The 26,575-nt window shown below is 41.0% G+C and overlaps 1 protein-coding gene and 1 pseudogene across 11 annotated transcripts in view; both read left to right on the forward strand.

Annotated features, from left to right (window-relative positions):
* Positions 1 to 645: 645 nt before the first annotated feature.
* LOC105871686 (dihydrofolate reductase pseudogene) lies at positions 646 to 1,211 on the forward strand (annotated as a pseudogene).
* Positions 1,212 to 3,533: 2,322 nt separating this feature from the next.
* PRRC2C (proline rich coiled-coil 2C) overlaps positions 3,534 to 26,575 on the forward strand; it is a 110,979-nt gene continuing 87,937 nt past the window's right edge. For all 11 annotated transcript variants that reach the window (XM_012765143.2, XM_012765140.3, XM_012765141.2 and 8 more), the window contains exon 1: positions 3,534 to 3,771. The gene's annotated coding sequence lies outside the window, so the exon portion shown is untranslated. The remainder of the gene's footprint in view (positions 3,772 to 26,575) is intronic.

A 26,575-nucleotide genomic window follows, 5' to 3' on the forward strand; every position in this document is an offset into this window, starting at 1 on the left:
AGCGTTTTCTTTTTCCATCTAGGGAGGGGAGGGGGTCCCTGCCACCAGCCTTACATTGGCCAATTAATATCTTTCTATTTTTAGTAGAGACGTGGTCTCGCTCTTGGTCAGGCTGGTTTCCAACTCATGACCTTGAGCAATCCTCCCACTTCGGCCTCCCAGAGAGCTGGGATTACAAGTGTCAGCCACCACGCCTGGCCAGCAAAGTCAATTTTAAGGGACAAACAGGCCTAAGTTAGCCTTAACTTGATTTTTATTGAAAGAATATTGCTAAGATGTTTGGGTAGCCATGGAAACAGAGAAAGTAATGTACAGGGGCACTTTAGGGCCAGTGACCATCCAAGCGCTATCAAGGAGAGAAGGAGCAGAAATCAACAGCTCAGCAGGTTGTCCCTATTGTATTGGAGATCAATGTAGAAAACTGCAACCATTGGAAATTGAGTATTTTTATCTTTGGGACAAAAATCATCGTATTGTAAAGACAGATGAATCAAGAAATACCTATGGGCCATGTGCCGGGGCGGAGGGCAGGGCCTCGCCCGCACAAATGGGGCCGCGGGGGCATGGTGGCTGCAGTTTCCCGCCAATCTTGGTCTGCTCTTCTGAGAGGCGCGAGTGAGCTGGGTGTTGTTTGCTGGTGCAGCCATGGTTCGTAGGCTACACTGCGTCGTCGCTGTGTCCCAGAACATGGGCATTGGCAAGAACGGGGACCTGGCCTGGCCTCCGCTCAGGAACGAATTCCAGTATTTCCAAAAAATGACCACCACCTCTTCAGTAGCAGGCAAACAGAATCTGGTGATTATGGGCAGGAAGACCTGGTTCTCCATTCCTGAGAAGAATCGACCTTTAAAGGACAGAATTAATGCAGTTCTTAGTAGAGAACTCGAGGAACCTCCACAAGGAGCTCATTTTGTTGCAAAAAGTCTGGATGATGCCTTTAAAACTTATTGAGCAACCAGAATTAGCAAATAAAGTAGACATGGTTTGGATAGTGGGAGGCAGTGCTGTTTATAAGGAAGCCATGAATCAACCAGGCCCTCTTAAACTGTTTGTGACAAAGGATCATGCAGGACTTTGAAAGTGACACATTTTTTCCAGAGATTGATTTGAAGAAATAAAAACTTCTCTCAGAATACCCAGGTGTTCTTTCCGATGTCCAGGAGGAGAAAGGCGTTAAGTACAAATTTTAAGTATATGAAAAGAATGATTAATATCTTTGGTGTTTTCTGATTTATTTCAAGTTGTGTCCCCTTCCTCTAAAAAAAATTATATATTTTTACATTAGAAAAAAAAAAAAAGAAATACCTATGCATAAAACTCCATTTATGCTGATTCTGTGGTCGTCAAGCAACCTCCTGATAATGCCTTTGGTTTCCTGAGCAGGTTTGGCTACATAGAAAATGCACTGGCTTTGTGAGTATTCAGGTGTATAAATCACAGCTCTTGAAAATTAATAAATTAATATTTTGCTTATACATGTTAGTCTGATGACCTTGGTTAAGATAAGCTCATTGATTGCTGGAGGTGTTGTGTATTGCTCTAGAAAGATATTTCTGAAACCAGGACAATACACCAGATCCTAGAAGGTTGTGGGAAATTCACTAAATGCTTCCCTGTCTTCTTGGGACAATCAGCAGGCTTCCCCTGGCAATGACCTTATATCAACCAGCCAATGTTTCCATTGCAAATGATCACCGGTATCAATGGGGAAGGAGATATCTGTGATTTACTTCTCTCTCTCTCTCTCTTTTTCTGAGATAAGGTCTCATTCTGTCACCTGGGCTAGAGTGCTGACTGCAACCTCAAATCCTTGGCTCAAGTGATTTTCCTGCCTCAGCCTCCGGAGTAGCTGGGACTACAGGCGTTCGCCACCACACCTAGCTAATTTTTCCATTTTTTGTACAGAGGGGGGTCTCACTCTTGCTCAGGCTAGTGTCAAACACCTGGCCTCAAGCAATCCTCCTGCCTCAGCCTCCCAAAGAGCTAGGATTACAGGCTTGAGCCACCCTGCCTAGCCGATTTACCCCTCTCTATTATTTTATTTATCCTAACATTGCTACAGTGACAATTTCATGATCAGCTACTGGTGGGGAAGATAGATCAGATCAGGATAGGAGGTAAGAAATCCTTTGATTTAAAATATACCACAGGCAAAGTGTGGTGGCTCACACCTGTGATCCTACCATTCTGGGAGGCTGAGGCAGGTGGATATATGAGCTCAGGAGTTTGAGATTAGCCTGAGAAAGAGTGAGACACCCCATCTCTACTAAAAAATAGAAAGAAATTAGCTGGACAACTATATATGTGTGTGTGTATACACACACACACACACATATATATATAAATTAGCCAGGCATGGTGGCACATGCCTGCAGTCCCAGCTACTCAGGAGGCTGAGGCAGGAGGACCGCTTGAGCCCAGGAGTTTGAGGTTGCTGTGAGCTAGGCTGATGCCACGGTACTTGAGCCTAGGCAACAGAGTGAGACTCTGTCTCAAAATAAATAAATAAACAAACAATAAAATGTACCACAGATAGTTGATAAAGTAGACAAAAGTTACCATTTACTAAACATCCACTACATGTTCATACACAATATTATTATAGTTCTTCACTTCCAGATACACTCATCTACCTACATTACACTTGCCTGGTAAAACCCAGCATGGGTAAATCTTACTATCCATCTTCTTGTAGCTGTACCAAAGAGCTGAACAGTGCTGGAGAAATCATGTAAATAAGCTGAATGGCTTATTTTACATCCATAACCACAACCTTCCAAAGTGCTCTCTCAGTGGTGGTTTATGCTGACCGTAATCCCAGCACTTTGGGAGGCCAAGGAGGGAGGATCTCTTGAGGCCAGAAGTTCAAGACCAGCCTGGGCAACATAGGGAGACTGTCTCTACAAAAAACGACAACAACAAAAACCCTTAGTGGGGCTTAGTAACACGAATCTGCGGCCCCAGCACTTTGGGTGGCCCAGGCAGGAGGATCACTGGAGCCCAGGAGTTGGAGGCTGCAGTGAGCCATGATGAAGCCACTGCACTCCAGAGCCCTGGCAACAGAGAAAGACTCAGTCTTAAAAAAAAAAAAAAAAAAAGAGTGCTCTCAGTGTAGCGTGCCAATCCTACTCTGCTCCTCACGCTGGTTTGCTCTCTCTGATAACTTTTAAATCTTCTCAAACTCCTACACACCAAAAGACACCAAGACTTCACAGCTTGCCCCTACTTCACTGAGAACGTACTGCCAAACTGCTGATCGAACCAACTTACACATCCGCCCACCAGACACAAGAGTGTTCATTTTGCCCAGGCTTATTATCAGCCTGTAGTCGTGGGCCACACAAGAGTTCCTTGGAAAGGTCTCAGGTCGAAGCTTTGCCTTTCTTCAGCGGCAACTCTAATTGCAGGAACTCCCTCCTTCCAGCAGGGGGCGCCATCGCCCTCCTGCAGGGCTGGGCCGCCACGGAGGCCTCACGTGATCCTGCCGTCTCCGCACCGGGGACGGTCCTTGCGGAGATTCGCCTTACGTACATAGCGCCATGACGTCGTACGTAGGGGCTGGCTAGCCGCCATCTTGCTTCTTTTTCTCGCTCGCTCTCCCTTTCGGGAAGCTGCGAAAGTGCTTTGGCGGTTTGTCCATCCGCAGCTTCGGCTTTCCCAGCCCCGGGGCGCCTCCGACCGCCCCTCCAGCCCCAGCTTTCCCTCCCCGCTCCCTCGCTCAGAAGTCGGCGGAGGCCTCGAAGCGCGCACACTTGACACTCACGCTGGCCGGTAAGGAGAGCGAGGGCGTCGGGGCCGCGATCAAAGAGGCCCGTCGGGAAGGGCCGGCGTGGGGCGGCCTGGGCGCAGGGGCGGCCCGACCCGGGCGCCGGGGCCCGCGCGGAGAAGGCCGGGGTCTGCGCGTCTGCTTCCCCTCTGGCCGCCGCGGCCGCCGTGTCGGGGAGTCGGCCTCCTGCCGGGGGAGCGGGAAACCGGGTCGGAGCCGCCGCGTGTGGTCTGCAGCGCGGAGCTCCGGCCCGGCCGGCCTCGCTCCCGCCCAGGCCCAGCCTCGGCCCTGCGGGCGCCCCTGCGTGTTGCCGGGTCGGCGGAGCGGGTTTCCGGCCGGCCGGCCGGGCGGGCGGGCGGGCGGGCGGGCGCGCGGTCTTTTTTTCCAGTATGGGGCTGCGTCCGCCGCACGGCTGCAGGGCTCGGCCGGGCCTTCTCCGCCTGCTCGGGGTGCAGGAGGGTGGGACTCGCCGAGAGCGGCGCGCGGGAGAGGGCGGCGTACAGACCCGACCGGGTGAGGGGCTCCTCGGGAGCCAGGACCGGCCCCACGCCCGCCAGGGCCGCGCCACCCGACGCCGGAGGAGGGTTCGGGTCGTCCCTTCGCGCAGTAGGCCGCTCCGTCCGTCGCCCAGCTCGCGTGGTGCATCCGCTCGGCAGCTGCTCGTCTTCGAGATCGCGTTAATGTTACTGGCGTAAGGGTAAAGGCCCCGCTTTAGGACCGAAGAAAAGGGCCCGGGCCCGGTAGGGACCTTGATGGAGCTTCCCTTCCTTTGCGCGGGAGGATTGCGTCTCGTTACCTTAAAGGTGTGTGTATGTGTGTAGGCTTGATTTTTAGAGCTCTTGAGGGTCTGATATGCCTGGTGTCTGCTGGCCTGTAAAGCTACCCGGATCTCCGCATTGGCTGGTCTTCAGTCTGGGTTCATAGATTGATAGATCTCGTTAGGGTATTTAGAATCGTACGGTAGGCCGCTCTGCTGTAAGGTTTTCGTTTGGAATGCACCAGAAGAATCGGACGATTCTTGATTTTAAGTGCTTAATAGTTTACTCTTGCAGACAAAAATGATAGGGTGATATTAAGCGCCTACCAAGCCTAACTCAGAATTGTTTTAAAAAGTAGATTTAACCTCCCGTGTAGGTAATTAAGATGCTGCTTTGACTGAAGCCATTTTTAGGTGTGTGTCACAGATGCACTGCAGCATCTTTTCTGGCTCACCTCAAATAGATTGGTCCCCTAAAAAATTAGGAGTAGATTAAATTTGAATTTTGTCTTTAACATATAGTCAAATAGTAATTCTCCTTTTCTGTAATGGAATTTTCAGAATATAAGCTTCTTCAGTGTTTATTTTGAGGAGGGGAGGCGTCTGGTGAGCTTATGTGTGTGTGTGGCTGTTCTCCCTCCACCATTAGTTGACCTTTTACAATGTACTGAGCACAATCAGCCCTTTTCGTGTATCTCTTTTTATTCCAAAAGTCTTTGAGAGAGGTGCTATTATTAACATCCTGCTTTAAGGTTGAGGAAATGAAATCTGAGAGATTAATTTGGCCAGAGTCACACAGCAGTTATTGGTGGTATAGATTCAAACCCATGCAGTATAAACCCAAAGGGATGCTCCAAGCCATCAAACTGCCTCCCTGTTCCTAGTAATTGTATAAACTGTAGTAGCTAAAGAAGATACAGTACTATTAACTGGTAGTTTTTCATTAGCTTGACTACAGTGTATGAACATTGTTGCATATAAAGGTTAAAGTGTTGCAAGGTGTGGAAAACCAGTTATATTTACTTTGGAAATGTAGTAGAAGTTATTAGTGTGTGTGTGTGTGTGTGTGTGTGTGTGTGTGTGTGTGTGTGTGTGTGTCCTTTTCTATTTAAAGGCCAATTGGGTGCTTAGAAATAACTTAAAACTCTATAGTGTCCCAGATAAAATTTTTAAAATTTGAGATCTGGCCTATATTATTGGTAGAATATTCGCTCATCTGTAAAATGTGGAATGATCTTAGCACCTCTTTCAAAGCTTTGCTATAGGATTAAAAAAGAAAATGGATAATGTATGTAAACGGCTTATTACTGTGATCAGTGCATAGTAAAAGGTCACCAATAATGGAGAGAGAATGTTAGAATATTGGTAGAAGAAAATACTCTTCCAATCAGTAATATGCATATTCTCAGAACACTATATATTTCTTTGGGTACTTAAGGAATATTTTCTCTCTTTTTGTCTTTTTCATACACACACACACATACGTGTTCCTTTTTTTATTTCACCATATTACAGGGATACAAATGTTTAGGTTACATATATCACCTTTGTCCCCACCTGAGTCAGGGCTTCAAGTGTGTCCATCCTCCAGACAGTGTGCACCCATTAGATGTGTATATACCCGTCATCTCCTTCCCCATCCCACCTGCCCAACACCCAATGAATATTGTTACTATGTGTGCACTTAAGTGTTGATCAGTTAATACCAATTTGATGGTGAGTACATGTGGTGCTTGTTTTTCCACTCTCTTTTTTTTTTTGAGACAGGGTCTCACTTTGTTGCCCAGGCTAGAGTGAGTGCCGTGGCTGTCAGCTTAGCTCACAGCAACCTCAAACTCCTGGGCTCAAGCGATCCTACTGCCTCAGCCTCCCGAGTACCTGGGACTCCAGGCATGTGCCACCATGCCTGGTTAATTTTTTTTCTATATATATTAGTTGGCCAATTACTTTCTTTCTATTTATAGTAGAGACGGGGGTCTCACTCTTGCTCAGGCTGGTTTCGAACTCCTGACCTCAAGCAATCCACCTGCCTTGGCCTCCCAGAGTGCTAGGATTACAGGCGTGAGCCACCACGCCTGGCCTGTTTTTCCACTCTTGAGATACTTCATGTAGTAGAATGGGCTTCAGCTTTAGGATAATACAAGAGGTGCTAGATCACCTTTTTTTGTGTGTGTATGTGGCTGAGTAGAACTCCATGGCGCGCGCGCACACACACACACACACATTTTATTAATCTAATCATGTATTGATGGGCACTTGGGTTGTTTCCACATGTTTGCCACACATGTTTCTTAGAAATTCTTTTTTTTTTTTTTTTTGAGACAAAGTCTTGTTTTGTTGCCCAGGCTACAGTGAGTGCCATGGCGTCAGCCTAGCTCACAGCAACCTCAAACTCCTGGGCTCAAGCAATCCTCCTGCCTGAGCCTCCTGAGTAGCTGGGACTGCATGCATGTGCCACCATGCCTGGCTAATTTTTTGTATATATTTTTAGTTGGCCAATTAATTTCTTTCTATTTATAGTAGAGACGGGGTCTCGCTCTTGCTCAGGCTGGTTTCGAACTCCTGACCTCGAGCAATCCGCCGCCTCAGCCTCCCAGAGTGCTAGGATTACAGGCGTGAGCCACTGCGCCTGGCCTAGAAATTCTTCATGCTCTAGAGTAAATATCTCTAGTATCAGTATCTTGCTCATAGCTGAAAATATAGAAGTTCTGGGTCATCCCTGTCCCCTATCTCCTCCCTGTTGCCACTCCGCCCTCCTTACTGGTGGTAAAGTGTCTTTGAAGATTATGTCCCCATCACCCTGCACGTCCCACCATTCCCCAGTTCAATTTGTCAATCCGTTTGGTAACTTGTATTTTTGGATACTATTTATGCCATATTTGTGAAAGACAGGGATTGATCATTGATAAAATGTTACATAAATTGGTACAGAACCATATTCTTCTTACAGTGAAGGTGATCCAAAAGTTGTGGCTGAGTTATGACTAACATACTTTCATTTCAGTAAAGCATGACTTGTCACCTTATGAATAGGATAATACAATGAAAGCTTATCTCAGTCTGTTAATTGTTGCTTAGAAGTCTGAGAGTTAATATGTTAGTTTTCTGAGTCATAACACTTTAAATTCCTGAACATTACCATTAGTGCATCACTCAGAACATTTTTTGTAGATAAAAATATTCTATAGAGAGGATAACTTAAGTAAATTTTTAAGAGATGGGATCTGGCTGTTTTGCCTAGGCTGTTCTAAAATTCCTGGGCTCAAGCAATTCTCCCATCTCAGCCTCTTAAGTAGCTGGGACTAAAGGCATGCACCAGCAAACCTGGCTTAGTAAATTTTCTATTTTATGTTTTTCCCCAGAAAAGCTAAATATAAACCTATCTTTATGCCAGTTCCAGTTATATTCTTTCTTTCTTTCTTTCTTCTTTTTTTTTTTTTCCTTTCTTTTTTAAGAGACGGTTCTTGTTAATTGCTACCCAGGCTGGCCTCAGATTTCTGGTTTCAAATGGTCCTCTGCCTCAGCCTCCCAAGTAGCTGGGACTACAGGCAAGCACTACTGCACCCAGCTTTGCTTATATTTCTAGTCCTTATTTTGCTCAAGATTAACAAAATGCCAGTCATGTTTTGGGGCCTGTGTCTGCATGTATTTGCTGGCAAATCCAATCAAACAGGGCTATTATTTAGTTTCAAGAGGAAACGTTTGTCTGGTTGGCAGACATGATTGGCATATTCTTAGGAGTCTAAACACAAGATAGCAAAGAAATTATTACTGTCAATGTAATGTACTCACCCCTGTGTGGTGCTGCTAGGTGCTCAACATTAAAGGAGGATGAGGTATAATCAGCATTAGTGGAGCAGTCTAGTACAAAACCATTGCTGGGTATTATTTATGTAACATACCATTTAGTAGTTTTTCTATTTACTTGTCTGTGCTCTGCTATGTCTGTTTTCCTTTATCCATGTTGTCATCACCTATGTGGTGGTTGACATATACCTGGAGTTTATATATTATTGAATGAATGAGAGTTGGAAACACCAAAGAATAGGTCCTCAACTAAAGTTTGTGTGTGTGTATGTGTGTGTGTGGTTTTTGTTTTGTTTTGTTTTGTTTTGTTTTGAGACAGAGTCTCACTTTGCCCAGGCTAGAGTGCCGTGGCGTCAGCCTAGCTCAGAGCAACCTCAACTCCTGGGCTAAAGCAACCCTCCTGCCTCAGCCTCCCAAATAGCTGGGACTACAGGCACATGCCACCATGCCCAGCTAATTTTTTCCATATATTTTTAGTTGGCCAATTAATTTCTTTCTATTTTTAGTAGAGATGGGCTCTTGCTCTTGCTCAGTTTGGTTTCAAACTCCTGAACTTGAGCGATCCACCTGCCTCGACCTCCCAGAGTGCTAGGATTACAGGCGTGAGCCACCGTACTGGCCAGGTTGGCTTTTTTTTCTTTTTGGTAGAGATGGGGTCTCACTCTTGCTGAGGCTGGTCTCAAACTCCTGAGCTGAATTCAGAATTACTTCTGACGGTTAGGAAAATGGAACAGATAAAGGAATTTTATTTTAAAAACAGGAAGAAGAAATTGAAGTGATACTTTTGACACAGATGAATTTTAAATTTATATTTAAAAATGAGATTTGGGTGTATAGTTGTGTGAATTTTAATGTGCATGGATATGTGTAGCCCCCACAACAATTAGGATACATAATGTAGAAAGAAGAAAGAAACATCTCATAGCCACAGAACTAGTCTTCTGGAATTTTGGAGGCAGAGAAAAAGTATCTTTTCTGCTAAAGAAAGAACTATTGAACAGGCATGGAAAAGCCAAGAATAACTTACACATGCTGATTGGTTTCCTGATTAGAAAGAAAAAACTGTTTTGATTGTACAGTTTTGTTTATGATAAACTCAAACATGGGAAAACAGCAGTAGAAGTACAGAAAAGAAAGAGGGGTAGATTTACATGTCTTGAGATAGACATTTCAGTGGTAGAAGAATAGAGCCAGTGACTTGGGAGGAGGGATGCTAACCCATTCTCTACACTTCAGTAAGTTTAAACTTAAAATTCCAACTTGAAAGGCAGCCCTTTAGTTGTGTGAAAGATTTAAAGTAATTCATGATTCTGGATTAGCATCTGGAAAAGAATAATTCTGTTTTTCTCTGATAACATCCAACTTGTCTTGCAAAAAACAAGGTTGGCTAAAACTATGCTTTGGTTTTATTTGTAATATATTAGCTTTGGAAATATTAATTACCATTTAATAAGCTGTTATTAAACTATACGCTATTGTAAGAGCTTTATACATTAGTTAAATCTTATAGTATTAGAGTAAATATAGCCCATAGCTAAGGAAATAAAGACTTATTGATATTAATTCATTTGCCTATGGTCACTTAGCTACTAAATGTTAGAGCTGACATTTAAATAAAATCAGTTTTAAGAGAAGTAGTTGTGTAATTTGAACAATTTTTAAATATTGTAAGTTTTAAACAAGAATGTCCTGGCAATCACCTCATCAAGTAAATGGTAGACACAGCAGCTTTACTTTTTTAAAACAGTAGTTTTTAGTTCAGAAGATTCGATAACTGTGTGTGTTTGTTTGTTTGTTTTATCTGATCGTTAAGGCTCTTTTCTGCCCCAGAAACTTTTTTATTTTTTTATTTTTTGTGACAGAGCCTCAGACTCTGCGGCCCAGGATAGAGTGCTGTGACGTCCCAACCTCAAATGCCTGGGTGGGCTTAAGTGATTTGCCTGCCTCAGCCTCCCAAGTAACTGGGACTACAGGTGTGCACCACCATGCCTGGCTAATTTTTTCTATTTTTTAGTAGAGATGGGTCCTTGCTTTTGCTGAGGCTGGTCTTGGACTCCTGAGCTCAAGGAATCCTCCCACCTCAGCATCCCAGAGTGCTGGGATTATAGGCCTGAGCCACCGCTGCCCCAGAAACTTAATTCACATGTTTTAGTTTTCAAGTACAGCTTTAGCCCTTCCACCATCCTGATTAGAACTCCCAACAGATTTATTTATTTATTTATTTTTGAGACAGAGTCTCACTTTGTTGCCCCAGCTAGAGTGCCATGGCATCAGCCTAGCTCACAGCAACCTCAAACTCCTGGGCTCAAGCGATCCTCCTGACTCAGCCTCCTGAGTAGCTGAAACTACAGGCATGCGCCACCATGCCCAGCTAATTTTTTCTGTATTTTTTGGTTGGCCAATTAATTTCTTTCTGTTTTTAATAGAGACTGGGTCTCGCCCTTGCCCAGGCTGGTTTCGAACTCCTGACCTTGAGCAGTCCACCCGCCTCAGCCTCCCAGAGTGCTAGGATTACAGATGTGAGCCACCACATCCAGCCCAGCAGATTTATTTATATTACATTTAGTTTTTTTTTTAAATGACCATTTTTAATGTTTTTGCTGTAGTGCTATTTGTAGTAGAGGCATTCAACATATGGGGATATTCTTAGCTTTACAATTATAGCAGCAAATGTAGTCTTAAAACTATTTGACTTTAGAATTACTAGTTGGTTATAACAATTAGAAATGTGAGATCTTAGAAGTGGCCAATCCAACGTTTTATCTAAAGCAAGAATTATCTTTATACTATTTCTGACAAAGGATGTGTCTGGGTTTTGCTTTTGTTTGTATGCATCTGGTAATCAAGAGGTCGTTATAGTCAACTCTTAACTTTCACAAGGCATATATCCTAAGATCTCCTAAATTTCCAAATTTAGCATTCAAACCTCTTTACTTTCTCTTCATTCCATCATCTGCACTAACACATTTGGCTTTCTTTTCAGAGCACTTTCCCCCAACAGACACATAGATATTTCTATTTTTTTTTTTTTTGCACGATCATTATCTAAACAAAGAAATAGATATTTCTTCACAAGAGTTACCATATTCTGCTCTACCTACCCCCTCCCCTCCAAAAAAGAAAAGCAACAACACACAGCCGCCCCCCGCTTCCCAGATTTGGGTCCAGCAGTAGAGGTAGGGAGAGAGATCTAAGCTTATTTCCTACAGGCATCCTTCTAAAAGCATACCTCAAGGCACTGGATGCAAATTTTGTACTTCCGTAAAATTGCAAATCACTTCATTTCACAGCTCTTGGGGTTGCTTGGCATATTGTCAAAGTAGAGAATGCTATGAGTTTTATTTTAAAATAACTTATTTATGCTTATGGATAAACTGGACAGTTTTTCCTTATATTCAATCTAGTTTGTTAATCTTTGTCTTAATGAAGCCTGTAATTGAGCATAATACGCTAAACATAGTGTGATAAACATAAAATTCAGTGGAACTGTATGGTTCCAGATCTGTACCTTAGATTTCTAATAAACAATTTTTATAAAGCAGTGCTGTCACACTACTAGCTGTCACCGAGCTAGAGCCTTTTCATGTGAACAGTCTGGGTCTCTATTTTGCATTATGAAATTCAGTTTTTGAACTGTGATTATATAACTAGTTATTCTTTTATTTAATTCTGCCTAGCATTCCAAGACCTTTTAAAATCTTAGTTATTGAATACATTGTTATTCTTTGAGATGTATATATTCTACTTTCCAGGTCTTTCCAAGTTATTGATGAAAGACATGGAAAAGGACAGGATCCAACGTATATAATTCAGGCCACATTACTTCACATTGACCTCTTGTTTTTGTTTTGATTTGTTTTTTTAGGATAAACCATGAGATTAAAAAAATTTATTCTACACTTAGACTATCTCAGGACATGTTGTGTTTGTCACCAAACTTTCACATAAAACAGTGTCTTTCATTAGTTGATGCTAATGCGTGGCAAATACAAGTCAAGTAATAAGTCCAGTCATGTTTACAGACTAAGCCATTTTTAAGGTATAAGTACACCTTAGAAAATTCAAGAATATTATACCACCATTCATTAACATTAGTGAGGATGTCATCATACTCACATAGCCTCTGTACATTTCCAAGCATGAGTGAAAAAGGCAAACATCTTGCTATTATGAAAATAGTTTGACCTTGAAGACCTCCTTGTGCTTACGCAATAGGAATGCAACCATAAATGAGCATTGCCCTCCCCTCAAGGAGCAACCTAAGTGAGGCTCTCTGAAATCACATTCTTTTCTTTTCTTTTTTTTTTTTTTTGAGACAGAGTCTCACTGTGTTGCCCAGGTTAAAGTGCTGTGGTGTCAGCCTAGCTCACAGCAACCTCAAACTCCTGGGTTTAAGTAATCCTACTGCCTCAGCCTCCCGGGTAGCTAGGATTACAGGTGTGCGCCACGCTAATTTTTCTATATATTTCTAGTTGGCCAATTAATTTCTTTCTATTTTTTTAGTAGAGATAGGATCTTGCTCTTGCTCAAGCTGGTTTCGAACTCCTGACCTCGAGCAATCCGCCCACCTCGGCCTCCCAGAGTGCTAGGATTACAGGTGTGAGCCACCGTGCCCGGCCTCACATTCTTTAAATATAAAATTATTTTCCACTTCAAACATTCTGTGATTGTCATTTGTATTAAATTTATCTAAGGAGAAGTTTGTAATAACTAGTACTTTGAGTATTCTCTTTTTAAAAATTAAGCACAGAGAGGGAAGTAAATCTAAGCTTTTTTAAAGGTTTATATAATAATTTTGTAGGTGCTGATTGGCCTAGACTAAGAGTGTGTTGAATGTTTGGGCTTAATTTATTTTATTTTATTTTATTTTTGCATCTCTGAGCAATATATTTTTAGTTTTGCATGTTTTCAATTTTGTATAAATAGAATCACACTTTCCTTAATTTGTTTGATGACTTGATTATATTTAGCACAATTTTTATGGTATCAGTTTCTTTTTTTTTTATTTCAGCATATTATGGGGGTACAAATGTTTAGGTTTTAGGTTACATATACTGCCTTTGCCCTGCCCAAGTCAGAGCTTCAAGTGTGTCCATCCCCCAGACAGTAACACACTGCACCCTTTAGGTGCGAATATACTCATGCCCTCCTCCCCGCTCCCGCCTGCCCAACACCCAATGAATGTTATTACTATATATGCACGTAAGTGTTGATCAGTTAATATCAGTTTGATGGTGAGTACATGTGATGCTTCTTTTTCCACTCTTGTGATACTTCACTTAGTAGAATGGGCTCCAACTCTATCCAGGATAATACAAGAGGTGCTAGATCACCGTTGTTTTTTGTGGCTGAGTAGTACTCCATGGTATACATATGTCACATTTATTAATCCACTCATGTTTGGTGGGCACTTGGATTGTTTCCACATCTTTGCAGTTGTGAATTGTGCTGCTATAAACATTCTAGCACAGATGTCTTTTTTTTTTTTAATTATTTTTTTTATTTTGGTATATTATGGGGGTACAGATTTTAAGGTTTCAATAAATGCCCATTTTCCCCCCTCCCCCCAAAAGTCTGAGTCTCCATCATGACCACAGATGTCTTTTTTATAGGCTGTCTTTTTTTCCTTTGGGTAGACTGGGCTTCTTTATTTTAAATGGACAATTTAGTTAAAATTTGACTGATAAACAAAATTCTGTGTTATGCATCAATCTCCCCTGGCTTAGTTCATCAGGCTGCCATAAAATACTACAGATTGAGTGGCTTAAGCAACAGAAATTTATTTCTCATAGTTTTGGAGGCTAGAAATCTGAGATGGGACAATATGGTTCGGTTCTGGTGAGGGCTGTCTGCATAGCTTCCACACTCTGTTCTCTCATGGCAGAGACAGCAAGCTGTGATATGTCTTCACATAAGGACACTAATCATGGCCAGCCGCGGTGGCTCACACCTGTAATCCTAGCACTCTGGGAGTTGAGGCGGGTGGATTGCTCATGGTCAGGAGTTCCAGACCAGCCTAAGCAATAGGGAGACCCCATCTCTACTAAGAAATAGAAAGGAATTATCTGGACAACTAAATATATATATATTTGTATATTTATATATTAATATAAATTATATGTTAATATATATTATATATATTATATAAATTATATAATTTATATAATATATATTATATGTATATATATAAATAAATAAAAGCCGGGCATAGTGTACATACCTGTAGTCCCAGCTACTCAGGAGGCTAAGGCAGGAGGATCGCTTGAGCCCAGGAGTTTGAGGTTGCTGTGAGCTAGGCTGATGCCACGGCACTCTAGCCTGGGCAACAGAGCCAGACTCTCTCAAAAAAAAAGGGACACTAATTCCTTCATGACACTCGTGAGCTCTGTGAGCTCGTATAAACTGCCAGAGGCCTCATCTCCAAATACCAGCACACAGGGTTTAGGGCTTCAACATATGACACACACGTCCATAAACACCCTCCTTTTTTTTTTTTTTTTTTTAAACAATGTAGTGCATTGATTCTTTTTTTTTTTTTTTTTTTTTTTTTTTTTTTTTTTTTTGAGACAGAGTCTCACTTTGTTGTCCAGGCTAGAGTGAGTGCCGTGGCGTCAGCCTAGCTCACAGCAACCTCAAATTCCTGGGCTCGAGTGATCCTTCTGCCTCAGCCTCCCAAGTAGCTGGGACTACAGGCATGCGCCACTATGCCCGGCTAATTTTATATATATATATATATCAGTTGGCCAATTAATTTCTTTCTATTTATAGTAGAGACGGGGTCTCGCTCTTGCTCAGGCTGGTTTTTGAACTCCTGACCTTGAGCAATCCGCCCGCCTCGGCCTCCCAAGAGCTAGGATTACAGGCGTGAGCCACAGCGCCCGGCCTGATTCTTAAGTTTTTAAAATTATTGTACTTAAAAATGACATTTATAACAACACAGATGGATACATTTGTTAATAGAGATGTTACTGTGTTCTGTTGCTGTAATGTTCTATCCTTGATATTTTACCCTTTATTGTAATGGAGTAAGTTTTGATAATGAAAAGTTTAATCATTTAGGATCTCTTATGGTGTTATTTATTTTTATCTATGTCAAAGTTTGTTGTTTGTCTCTTCTGGAATGAAAAATTTAATTGTGATTTTTCTTGTAAGGAGATTATTTTGGGCACTAGCTTTGAAGTCAGTCTGGATTTAATCTTGGCTCCAACAAGTTCTGTGTTTATGGCAAGTTACTTCTCTAAAGTCTTTCTTCATTGATAAGTTTCAATTATTTATGCTTTAAGCCCTTCTAAGTTCCAATCAGGTGTTTTTACATTATACTACATCTCTAGAGCTCAGATTTTCTTTAAAAAATTGATTTCAGAAGACATTGTTGGGTTAGAATTTATACAGCTTGGATCCCTCTGTATTAGGAGGGGTGGGAGAAATAAATGTCAAAGATTACTCAAGGTTTTAAATCTAGATAGAGGTCAGGGAAAATGGTTATGGGGAAGTTGGGGGAGAGAGGAAGGTGTTATCTTTTCGATGAGAGAGCTCAGCAAGATAATCCTTTTGCCCCACCCCACTCCCCACATCTTTTTGGGAATAATCTCAGTCTTACAGAGAAGTTGCAAAACTAGTATAATTTCCATGTTCATTCATCCAGATTCCCCAGATGGTTAATAGTTTACCATATTTGCTTTATCATTCTCTGTATAGCATGCACATATGCACACATTGTCACATATACTATGTGCGCTAGGTTTTTATTTATTTATTTTTTTTGAGACAGAGTCTCGCTTTGTTGTCCAGGCTAGAGTGAGTGCCGTGGTGTCAGCCTAGCTCACAGCAACCTCAAACTCCTGGGCTCGAACAATCCTTCTGCCTCAGCCTCCTGAGTAGCTGGGACTACAGGCATGCGCCACCATGCCCGGCTAATTTTTTATATATATATATCAGTTGGCCAATTAATTTCTTTCTATTTATAGTAGAGACGGGGTCTCGCTCTTGCTCAGGCTGGTTTTGAACTCCTGACCTTGAGCAATCCGCCCGCCTTGGCCTCCCAGAGAGCTAGGATTACAGGCGTGAGCCACCGTGCCCGGCCTTGCGCTAGGTTTTTAATGTCTCCTGTCTAAACCCTGTCATCACCAGAAACCTTAGATTCAAATCACAAGCTCTTATGCTTCCAGTTTTCTCACTTAGTACATTTTCTCTCTCTGCTTTCAGTAAATGAACAAAGCAACCCATAGTAAGCTTGACTCCTGGTAAGCACTCAGTGATTACTATTGTTACTGCTAGAGCTTTTAGTCATCCTTACTGAAATCACCAGTCCCTTCTGCTATCTTTTTTTATTCTCTTCTGACTTCCCTTTTGTCTTAGTCTGTTTGTCCTGCTATAACAAGATACCTGGGACTTTTTTTTTTTTTTTTTGAGACAGTCTCACTCTCTTGCCCCAGCTAGAGTGCCGTGGCATCAGCCTAGCTCACAGCAACCTCAAACGATCTGCCCGCCTCAGCCTCCCAGAGTGCTAGGACTACAGGCGTGAGCTACCACGCCCAGCCAAGACTTGGTAATTTATAAACAACAGAAATTTATTTCTTACAGTTCTGGAAATTAGGAAGTCTAAGATGAAGACACCAATGTATTTGGCATCTGTTGAGGGCCAGAGTCTCTGCTTCCAAGATGGCATCTTGTTGCTATGTCCTCGCATGACAGAAGTGCATAGCTAGTTCCCTCCAGCCCTTTCATAAGGCACAAATTGCATCCATGAGAGCAGAGCTCACATGGCCTAATTACCTCCTAAAGGCCTCATCTCTTAATACTGTTGTATTGGGGATTAAGGTTCAACATGAATCTTGGAGAAAACATAGACACTCAAACCACTGCTCCTGCTCTCACTCTCTTGAGTAGACTTCAATAAGACACTATTCCAGTAATTATCCTGGTAGTATCTTCATCTCACTTGTTTTTCTTTCTTCTTTTGAGACAAGGCCTCACTCTGTCACCCAGGCTGGAGTGCAGTGGCACGTGATAGCTCACTGCAACCTCAAACTCTTGGATTCAAGTGAACCTCCTGCTTCAGCCTTCCAAGTAGCTGGATTACAGGTGTGAGTTGCCATATTTGGCTTTTTTTTTTTTTTTTAAGACAGGGTCTCACTGTGTTGTCCTGGCTGGTCTCAAACTCCTGGGCTCAAGCAGTCCTCCTGCCTCAGCCTTCCTAAGTGCTGAGATTACAGGCATAAGACACCACACCCAGCTCCCTTGTTTTTCTTTTTCTTTTTCTTTTTTTTTGGGGGGGTGGGGCAGAGTCTCACTCCATTGTCCTGGCTAGAGCACCATGACGTCATCCTAGCTCACAGCAACCTCAAACTCCTGGGCCCAAGTAGCTGGGACTATGGGCATGCACCACCATGCCTGGCTAATTTTTTCTATATATTTTAGTTGGCCAATTAATTTCTTTCTATTTTTAGTAAAGATGGTGTCTCACTCTTGCTCAGGCTGGTTTCGAACTCTTGACCTCAAGCAATCCGCCTGCTTCAGCCTCCCAGAGTGCTAGGATTACAGGGGTGAGCCACCATGCCTGGCCTCCTTGTTTTTCTTTACACATGTCCGGCACAACCCTAATCTCTGATTCAGTCCAGCTGCTTTTGTGCTTCCCATCACTCCCCACTATGTGATATGCTTCTGGGCTTTGGAGAAAAACCTAATTGCACAGACTTGGGAATACTGTATATCGCTGCTCTCCAGCTTCTACTGCACCTTCTATGCTGTTGGTCAATGCCTTGTTTTCTTAGCTGGCTGTCTTTCCTATTTGCTTTTTTGAAACCATTTCCAGCCTCAGATATCTAAACCCTATCTCTACCAAGGATATGTGCAGAAGGAAGGAAAAAAAGGGAGAAAGAATAAAAAATAATTTTAAAAAAACAGAAAAAAATAAATAAACCGTATCTCCACACAGCGAATAAAGACAGCATGTCTCTTGTTTATCCGTTCCTAGCAGTGCCTAGTTGGTATATGGTAGGCACTGGGTAAATATTTGTGTGAGTGAATGGAGGGATTAAACATTTTTAGTTTGAGGTTCTGTCAGGAAATTTAATTGATGTTTTTTAGACAATTAACACTGTATACAATCTAAGGATTGTAACTTGAGGGAAAGTTTTGGGAATTATCCTTACTGATAATATTTGAGGCAGTGAATAGTATATGAAATGGCCAAAGAGGAAAGTACATAGAAGAGGCAGATATGCCAAGAAGGGTAAAAAAAAGGAGTCGAAAGCTGTTTTTCACAGAAACCAAAGAAAATGGTTTACAGAGAAGCCGTTTATTACCTTTATATTTGTATGTGATACTTATTATCAATTAGTTAATAACATTATTTCTCAATTTGTTCAGTAAAGCATTTGTTGAGTATCCACAGTATGCTTCTCTGGAAATGGTTATAGTTTATATATAATGTTAATTGTTTAAATCTTTGGAATTTTCCAGGGGAAATAAATTATCACCATAAGAATAATGAGGAAAGAATGGTAAACACAGCTTGGATACTTAGAAACCCATTATTGTCAGAAAGATAATTGTCATAATTTTTCCAGACATACTAGATTTTAAATATCACTTAAAATGTTTTCACTATTGAAAACTAGAATCTTTTTTTTTTTTTTGAGACAGAGTCTCTGTTGCCCAGGCTAGAGTGCCATGGCATCAGCCTAGCTCACAGCAACCTCAAACTCCTGGGCTCAAGCAATCCTACTTCAGCCTCCCTAGTAGCTGGGACTATAGGTATGCACCACCATACCCGGCTAATTTTTTCTATATATTTTTAGTAGGCCAATTAATTTCCTTCTATTTTTAGTAGAGACAGGGTCTTGCTCTTGCTCAGGCTAGTTTCGAACTTCTGACCTCAAGCGAGCCTCCCAGAGTGCTAGGATTACAGGCATGAGCCACCTTAAAATAGGCCTTAAAATAGATTCTTTTCTCTCTTGTATTCAAATCCATAAAATAGTATGCCCTATATAGTAGATGTTCAATAAATATGTTTCCAAATATGGATCACTCAATGCCTGACTTTTCTGTTTTGGTTAGCATGCATCATATTGCAGATATTGCACATATCCTTGTTATGGGTAGTTTGCACACATATGCTAGTATTTCTTTAGGATTGATTGATTCTTAGACTTTTTTGTTTAAATTATACCGTTAGTTTCTCTTTGCCTATACTTGGGAGGTTTTCATACTAGTATTTGCAGAAATTGATGTATATAGTTTGTGTGTTGTTTTCATGTCAGTACGAGCTAGACTGGTCTGAATTGGAGTGGTTTCTTTCCTCTATGCCAGGTGTGTTGGCAAATTTTTTCTGTAGGATGAGAAAATAAATAGCTTTTTTTAGGCTTTGCACATGGAGTCTCTGTTGTATATTGTTTTTAAAAACAATCTTTTAAAAATGTAAAAACTGAGCTGGATAGTGGGGGATGCCTGTAATTCTAGCTACTTAGGAGGCTGAGGCAGCAGAATCACATGAAACCCAAGAGTTCAAGACCAGTCTGGGCAGTCTATAAAAAATAAAAATGTAAAAACCAACCCTAGGCCATACAAAGGAGCCACAGGCCAGAACTGGCCACAATTGGCCATAGGCCTTAGTTTGCCAAGCTTTGATTATTAGGCCTTTAGTTCGTTGTAAATGGCATGGGAATTAATTGTCTCTGTTAAATGACAGTTTCACTTGTGAAACTGCCTGGGCCAGACACTTTTGGGGGTGTGGACAGCTTTTTGACAACTTACCTTTTCTCCTGTTGTTTTCACCTGTTTATTTTGAGCCACATTTGGTAACTTATATTTTCCTTAACCCTTATTTTTCAAGCCTTCTCTTCATGTATGTCTTTTATATCATCTTTTTTATAGTTTTAATTTTCAAAATTAGAGTGTTTCAGCTAGTTCTTAATTCTCCAAAAGAGGTATGTCTTGAGTTTATCAATTTTATTGCTCTATTTTCTAATTTATTAATTTCTGGGTTTTTTTTTTCTTTCCTATATTCATTGAGTCACTTTAAACTTACTGTTTTGTCTGGTAATGAAAATATTTAAAAGTAGTACTTTTCCCTGCATTATGTGATTGTATACCTCATGATTTGGTAGGAAGTGTTTTCTGGATTAGTTATACAATTTCAATTTTGAGTTCTTTTATACAAGACAGGTTTCTTTGTCATTTCTAATGGATTCTCTTCTACATTTCTGGTTTTGTTTAGTGGTTAGCTTCATGGCCTGAGAATCTTAAACTGCTTTCTCATCAGTTCCAGGAACAAAGCACTATTTGTTGATTTCTTATGTTCTGAGAGGTTTTTTTTTTTCCAACCTCAGTATTAACTCTATTATTACATTGTTCTCCTTTTTTTCCTTATCAGGGCTGCTAATTTCTCTAGTTTCATATGTTGTCAGCCTGTTTCCCTTCCTGCTACCACCCCCTTTCTTGCAGTCTGTATTCCACTTATACTGATGTACCATTTTCAACTCATCTCTAATACCTTGATCACTTCTTCTCTGCCTTAGTTTGTCCTAATACATTTGTATGGTAACTTTTTGTTAACAGTAGATGTAGGAGTTCTTGATCTTTTTTTAATGAACAATTTTTGTAATATAATTGGCATACAGTAAAATACACGTACTGTATAGGTTCTGTACATGTCAAACATGTTTCAGGTTCTGTACATGTCAAAACATGAAATGTACTATTTCATGTTTTGACATGTACAGAACCTGAAATCCTTACCATAATCATGATAATGAATATATACATCATCAACAAAAAATTCCCCACGCCCCTTTGTAATCTCCCTCCTTGAACTCATTTTTTGTCCCTAGGTCTGATTTGCTTCCTATACTATTGCATTTTGTAGAATTTTATACATATATATATATATAATAAAATGGGTTATTAAGTATGAAATGTCCAATTTCCTCAAGTGCTACATTTTGACAGTTGTTATCTCTGACATTTCACTTTGACACTTATTGTTTTATTTTTATTTTGAAGGTACATTCTCATTCTTTCACATGCAGAGTTTGGCTTGTGATTATTTTTCAGAGTTTTTTTGTAGAGCAATTTTTGTGAAACCATGAATAAGTCAAAAATTCATGTTATGGCCTGGTGCAGTGGCTCATGCCTGTAATCCTAGCACTCTGGGAGGCCTAGGTGGGCGGATCATTTGAGCTCAGGAGTTCAAGACCAGCCTGAGCAGGAGTGACACCCTGTCTCTGTTAAAAATAGAAAGAAATTAATTGGCCAACTAAAAAATATATATATAAAAAAAAAGTTAGCCGCGCATGGTGGCACATGCCTTTAGTCCTAGCTACTCAGGAGGCTGAGGCAAGAGGATTGCTTGAGCCCAGGAGTTTGAGGTTGCTGTGAGTTAGGCTGATGCCATGGCACTCTAGACTGGGCAACAGAGTAAGACTCTGTCTCAAAAAAATCATGTTGTTTTCAAATATGAATTCTGACGTAGAACTAGTACAGTGCAGACACTATGAAATATCAATGAAATGTTTGGGAAGGATGTGGCTAATGAATGTACAATACATCCATAGTTTGAGAAGTTCCATTCTGGTGATTTTAATCTTGAAAATGAGCCACACTGGCAACCTGAGACCAAGGTGAATAATAATGAGCTGAGGCCAGGCGTGGTGTCTCACGCCTGTAATCCTAGCACTCTGGGAGGCCAATGCAGGAGGATCACTCAAGGTCAGGATTTCAAGACCAGCCTGAGCAAGAGCGAGACCCCCATCTCTACTATAAATAGAAAGAAATTAATTGGCCAACTAGTATATATAGAAAAAATTAGCCAGGCATGGTGCCGCATGCCTGTAGTCCCAGCTACTTGGGATGCTGAGGCAGAAGGATTGCTTGAGCCCAGGAGTTTGAGGTTGCTGTGAGCTGTGCTGATGCCACGGCACTCACTGTAGCCTGACCAACAAAGTGAGACTCTGTCTCAAAAAAATAAATAAATAAAGAAGTAAAAATAGAAAGAAATTATCTGGACAACTAAAAAATATAATAGAAAAAATTAGCCAGGCATGGTGGTACATGCCTGTCATCCCAGCTACACTGGTGGCTGAGGCAGGATTGCTTTAACCAAAGAGTTTTAGGTTGCTGTGAGCTAGACTGACACCACGGCACTCTAGCCCGGGCAACTGAGTGAGAGTCTGTCTCAAAAATAAATAAATAAATAATAATGAGGTGGAAGCAAATCTATCACAACCTATGTGTGAATTAGCAGCAAGGTTTTATGTTATTATTCCAACAATATTGGACTATTTGAAACAAATCAGCAAGGTAAAGAAGCTGGATAGGTGGATTCTGCATGAATTAAATGAGCATCAGAAGAGAGATCATCTTGAAGCTTTAAAGGTGAATCATTTCTACACTGTATTGTTAACATGTAATGAAAAGGGGATTCTTCTTGACAATTGAAAGCTTATGGCACAATGATTGAATAAAGATGAAGTGCTGAAATAGTCCAAAACTGAATATTCATCAAAAAAAGCTAATGGTATCTGTTTGGTCCAGTGCTGGCATTAGCCACTACAGCTTTATGAAACCATGTCAATCCATTACAGTGGCTATCTACTGCAACCAGTTGGACAAAATGATGAGGATGCTTGCACTTAAGCAGCCATGATTGGTCAGTAGAGATAGGCCAATCGTCTTGCAAGACATTTTTCGACAAAATGTCTCACTTTGTTGCTCAGGCTAGAGTGAGTGCTGTGGCGTCAGCCTAGCTCACAGCAACCTCAAACTCCTGGTCTCAAGCAATCCTTCTGCCTCAGCCTCCCAAGTAGCTGGGACTACAGGCATGCGCCACCATGTCCGGCTAATTTTTTCTATATATATTAGTTGGCCAATTAATTTCTTTCTGTTTATAGTAGAGACGGAGTCTCGCTCTTGCTCAGGCTGGTTTTGAACTCCTGACCTCGAGCAATCCGTCCGCCTTGGCCTCCCAGAGTGCTAGGATTATAGGCATGAGCCACCATGCCCGGCCTAAACTACACTTTTGATTTGAAATCAGACATTTCATATTTAATGACCTAATACTATGTATGGTGTGGGTGTCCTAGCTTCTTTCATTTAGCATAATCACTGAGATTTATCCATGTTGTTACCTGTATCCATAGTTTATTCTTTTTTCTTGTTTGGGTAGTCCTTTGTATGGATATACCACAATTTGGTTTTCAGTCATTTAATAGACTCTTGGGTTGTTTTCATTTGGGGCTATTACAGATAAAACTACTGTGAACCATAATACAAGCACAAGTCTTCATGTGGACATTTTTCATTTCTCTTGGATAAATACCAGGAGTGGAGTAGGGATATACGATGGGATATTTACCTTTTTAAGAAACTGTCAAATTGTTTTTCAAATTGGTTGTGCCATTTTCATTTCTATCAGCGGTATATCAGAGTTCCAGTTCTTCGATATCCTTGCCAACACCTGGTATAATCCTTCTATAATGTTAGCCTTTCTTTTAGGTGTGTGGAGGTATTTTATTGTGTGTTTAATTGGTATTTCCCAAATACAAATGGTGCTGAATATCTTTATGTGTTTATTTGCCATTTGTATATCTCTGGTGAAGTATTTGTTCAAATATTATGCCTATTTCTAAAAATTGAGTTGTTAAATTCTGAGAGTTTATTATTCTGAGAGTTTTACATATATTCTATTTTTTATTTTTATTTATTTATTTTTTTGAGACAGAGTCTCACTTTGTTGCCCAGGCTAGAGTGAGTGCTGTGGCGTCAGCCTAGCTCACAGCAACCTCAAACTCCTGGGCTCAAGCAATCCTGCTGTCTCAGCCTCCCAAGTAGCTAGGACTACAGGCATGCGCCACCATGCCCGGCTAATTTTTTCTATAAATATATTAGTTGGCCAATTAATTTCTTTCTGCTTATAGTAGAGATGGGGTCTCGCTCTTGCTCAGGCTGGTTTCGAACTCCTGACCTTGAGCAATCCTCCCGCCTCGAGCCACCGCGCCCAGCCTTATATATATTCTAATAAAAAATTCTTTATCAGATTTATGATTTGCAAATGTTATTTCCCAGAATATAGCTTGTCCTTCATTCTCAAAAGTATCTTTCAGAAAACAAAAGTACAGTTTATAAATTTCATCTTTTATAAATTGTGCTTTTGGGCTGGGTGCTGTGGCTCACACCTGTAATCCTAGCACTTTGATTGGCTAAAGTGCCTTTAGCCTTAAATGATCCTCTTTTGGGAGGATCACTTAAGGCCAGGAGTTCAAGACCAGCTTGAGCAGATCCTGTCTCTATTAAAAAAGGAAAAATCAGCCTGGCCCATGGTGGTGCATACCTGTAGTCCCAGCTACTCAGGAGGCTGAGGCAGGAGGATTGCTTGAGCCCAGGAGTTTGAGGTTGCAGTGAACTAAGATGATGCCCCTGGACTCTAGCCCAAGCAACAGAGGGAGACCCTGTCACCAAAAAAAGAAAAAAGAAGAAGAGGCAATCTAGATTGTGCTTTTGGTGTTGTATCTAAGAAGTTTTTTTATCTTACCCATAGTCACAAAGATTTTCTCCTATGTTTTCTCCAGAAGTTTCTCAGTTTTCGTTTTTACATTTTTGTCTAATGGCCCATTTTGAGTTGATTTTTGTGTGTAGTGTGAGGTGTGGATCAGTTAATTTTTTGAGACAGTGTCTCACTCTGTTGCTGGGTTAGAGTGCCATGCATCAGCCTAGCTCACGGCAACCTCAAACTCCTGGGCTCAAACAATCCTTCTGCCTCAGCCTCCCAAGTAGCTGGGACTACAGCCATGCGCCACCACACCCGGCTAATTTTTTCTATATATATTTATAGTTAGCCAATTAATTTCTTTCTATTTTTAGTAGAGACAGGTTTTGCTCTTGCTCAGGCTGGTTTCAAACTCCTGACCTTGAGCAGTCCTCCCGCCTCAGCTTCCCAGAGTGCTAGGATTACAGGCGTGAGCCACCGTGCCTGGCCCAGAGTTAATTTTTTTTATATTAAGTATGCCCACTTGCTCCAGTGGGAAGATTGGGAAAATTATCTTTTATTCACTGAATTTTCTTTGCATTTGTAAAAAAATCAAATGCTCATATGTTTATATGTCTATTCTGTTCCGTTGATTTGTTGTATTTTCACACCAGTACCACACTATCTACATTGCTATTCCTTCAGTCTTGAAAGCAAACGGTGTGCACTTTCCTATTTTATTCTTTTTAAAGCTATTTTGGCTATTTTAGGACCTGCCCTTTTCTTTATAATTTTAGTAGCATGACAGACTTTGCCCTTCAAAAAAATACCTTCTGAGATTTTGTTTGAGATTGCTTTGAATGTATAGATAGATCAATTTGGCAAGAATTGACATATTTATATTGGGTCTTATGACCATGAACATGATGTATCCCCAGTTATCTAGATTTTTTAAAATATTTTTATGGTTTTCATCGTATAGGTCTTGCAAATCTTTGTCAGATAATCCTCGTTCTATTTTTTCCTCTTTTTTAATTACTGTTATGAATGGTACTGTATTTCAATTTGATTGCTCAGTGCTGCTATATAGAAATACAATTGATTTTTGTGTATTGATCTTGTATGCAGTCTTGCTAAACTCGTCTAATGACTTTTTTTAGACATCATCAGATTTTCTACAATATGATCATCTTATCAACCACTACTATTTTACTTCATCCCTTTCCAGCTTGAATTCCTTTTGTGTTTCTTATCTTACTTCACTGGTTAGAACTTTTAGTGCAGTATTGACAAAGTTGATGAGAGTGAGTATTCCTTGCCTTATTCCTCATCCTTGGGGGAAATAGGGTAGGCATTCAGGGAGATCCCTTTCTGTTCCTAGTTTACTGAGAACTTTTGGTTTTTCTTTTTAATCAGGAATGGGCATTGTCCTTTTTCTGCATCTATAGTCATGTACTACATAACTATATTTCAGTTAGCCACAGGCCACACATGACAATCATCCAATAAGATATTAATACCGTATTTTTTTTTTTCAGGTGATGTGTTATTTTTTTTCTTTCTTTTTTTTTTTTATTTTGGCATATTATGGGGGTACAGATTTTAAGGTTTCAATAAATGCCCATTTCCCCCCTCCCCCCAAAAGTCTGAGTCTCCATCATGACCATCCCCCAGATGGTGCACATCTCACTCATTATGTATGTATATACCCACCCCCTTCCCCCTCCCCCCTCCCCCCTCCCACCTGCCCAATACCCTATTACTGTAGTACCTATGTGTC

The sequence above is a fragment of the Microcebus murinus genome, chromosome 2, assembly GCF_040939455.1.
Source record: "Microcebus murinus isolate Inina chromosome 2, M.murinus_Inina_mat1.0, whole genome shotgun sequence".
NCBI lineage: Eukaryota > Metazoa > Chordata > Mammalia > Primates > Cheirogaleidae > Microcebus > Microcebus murinus.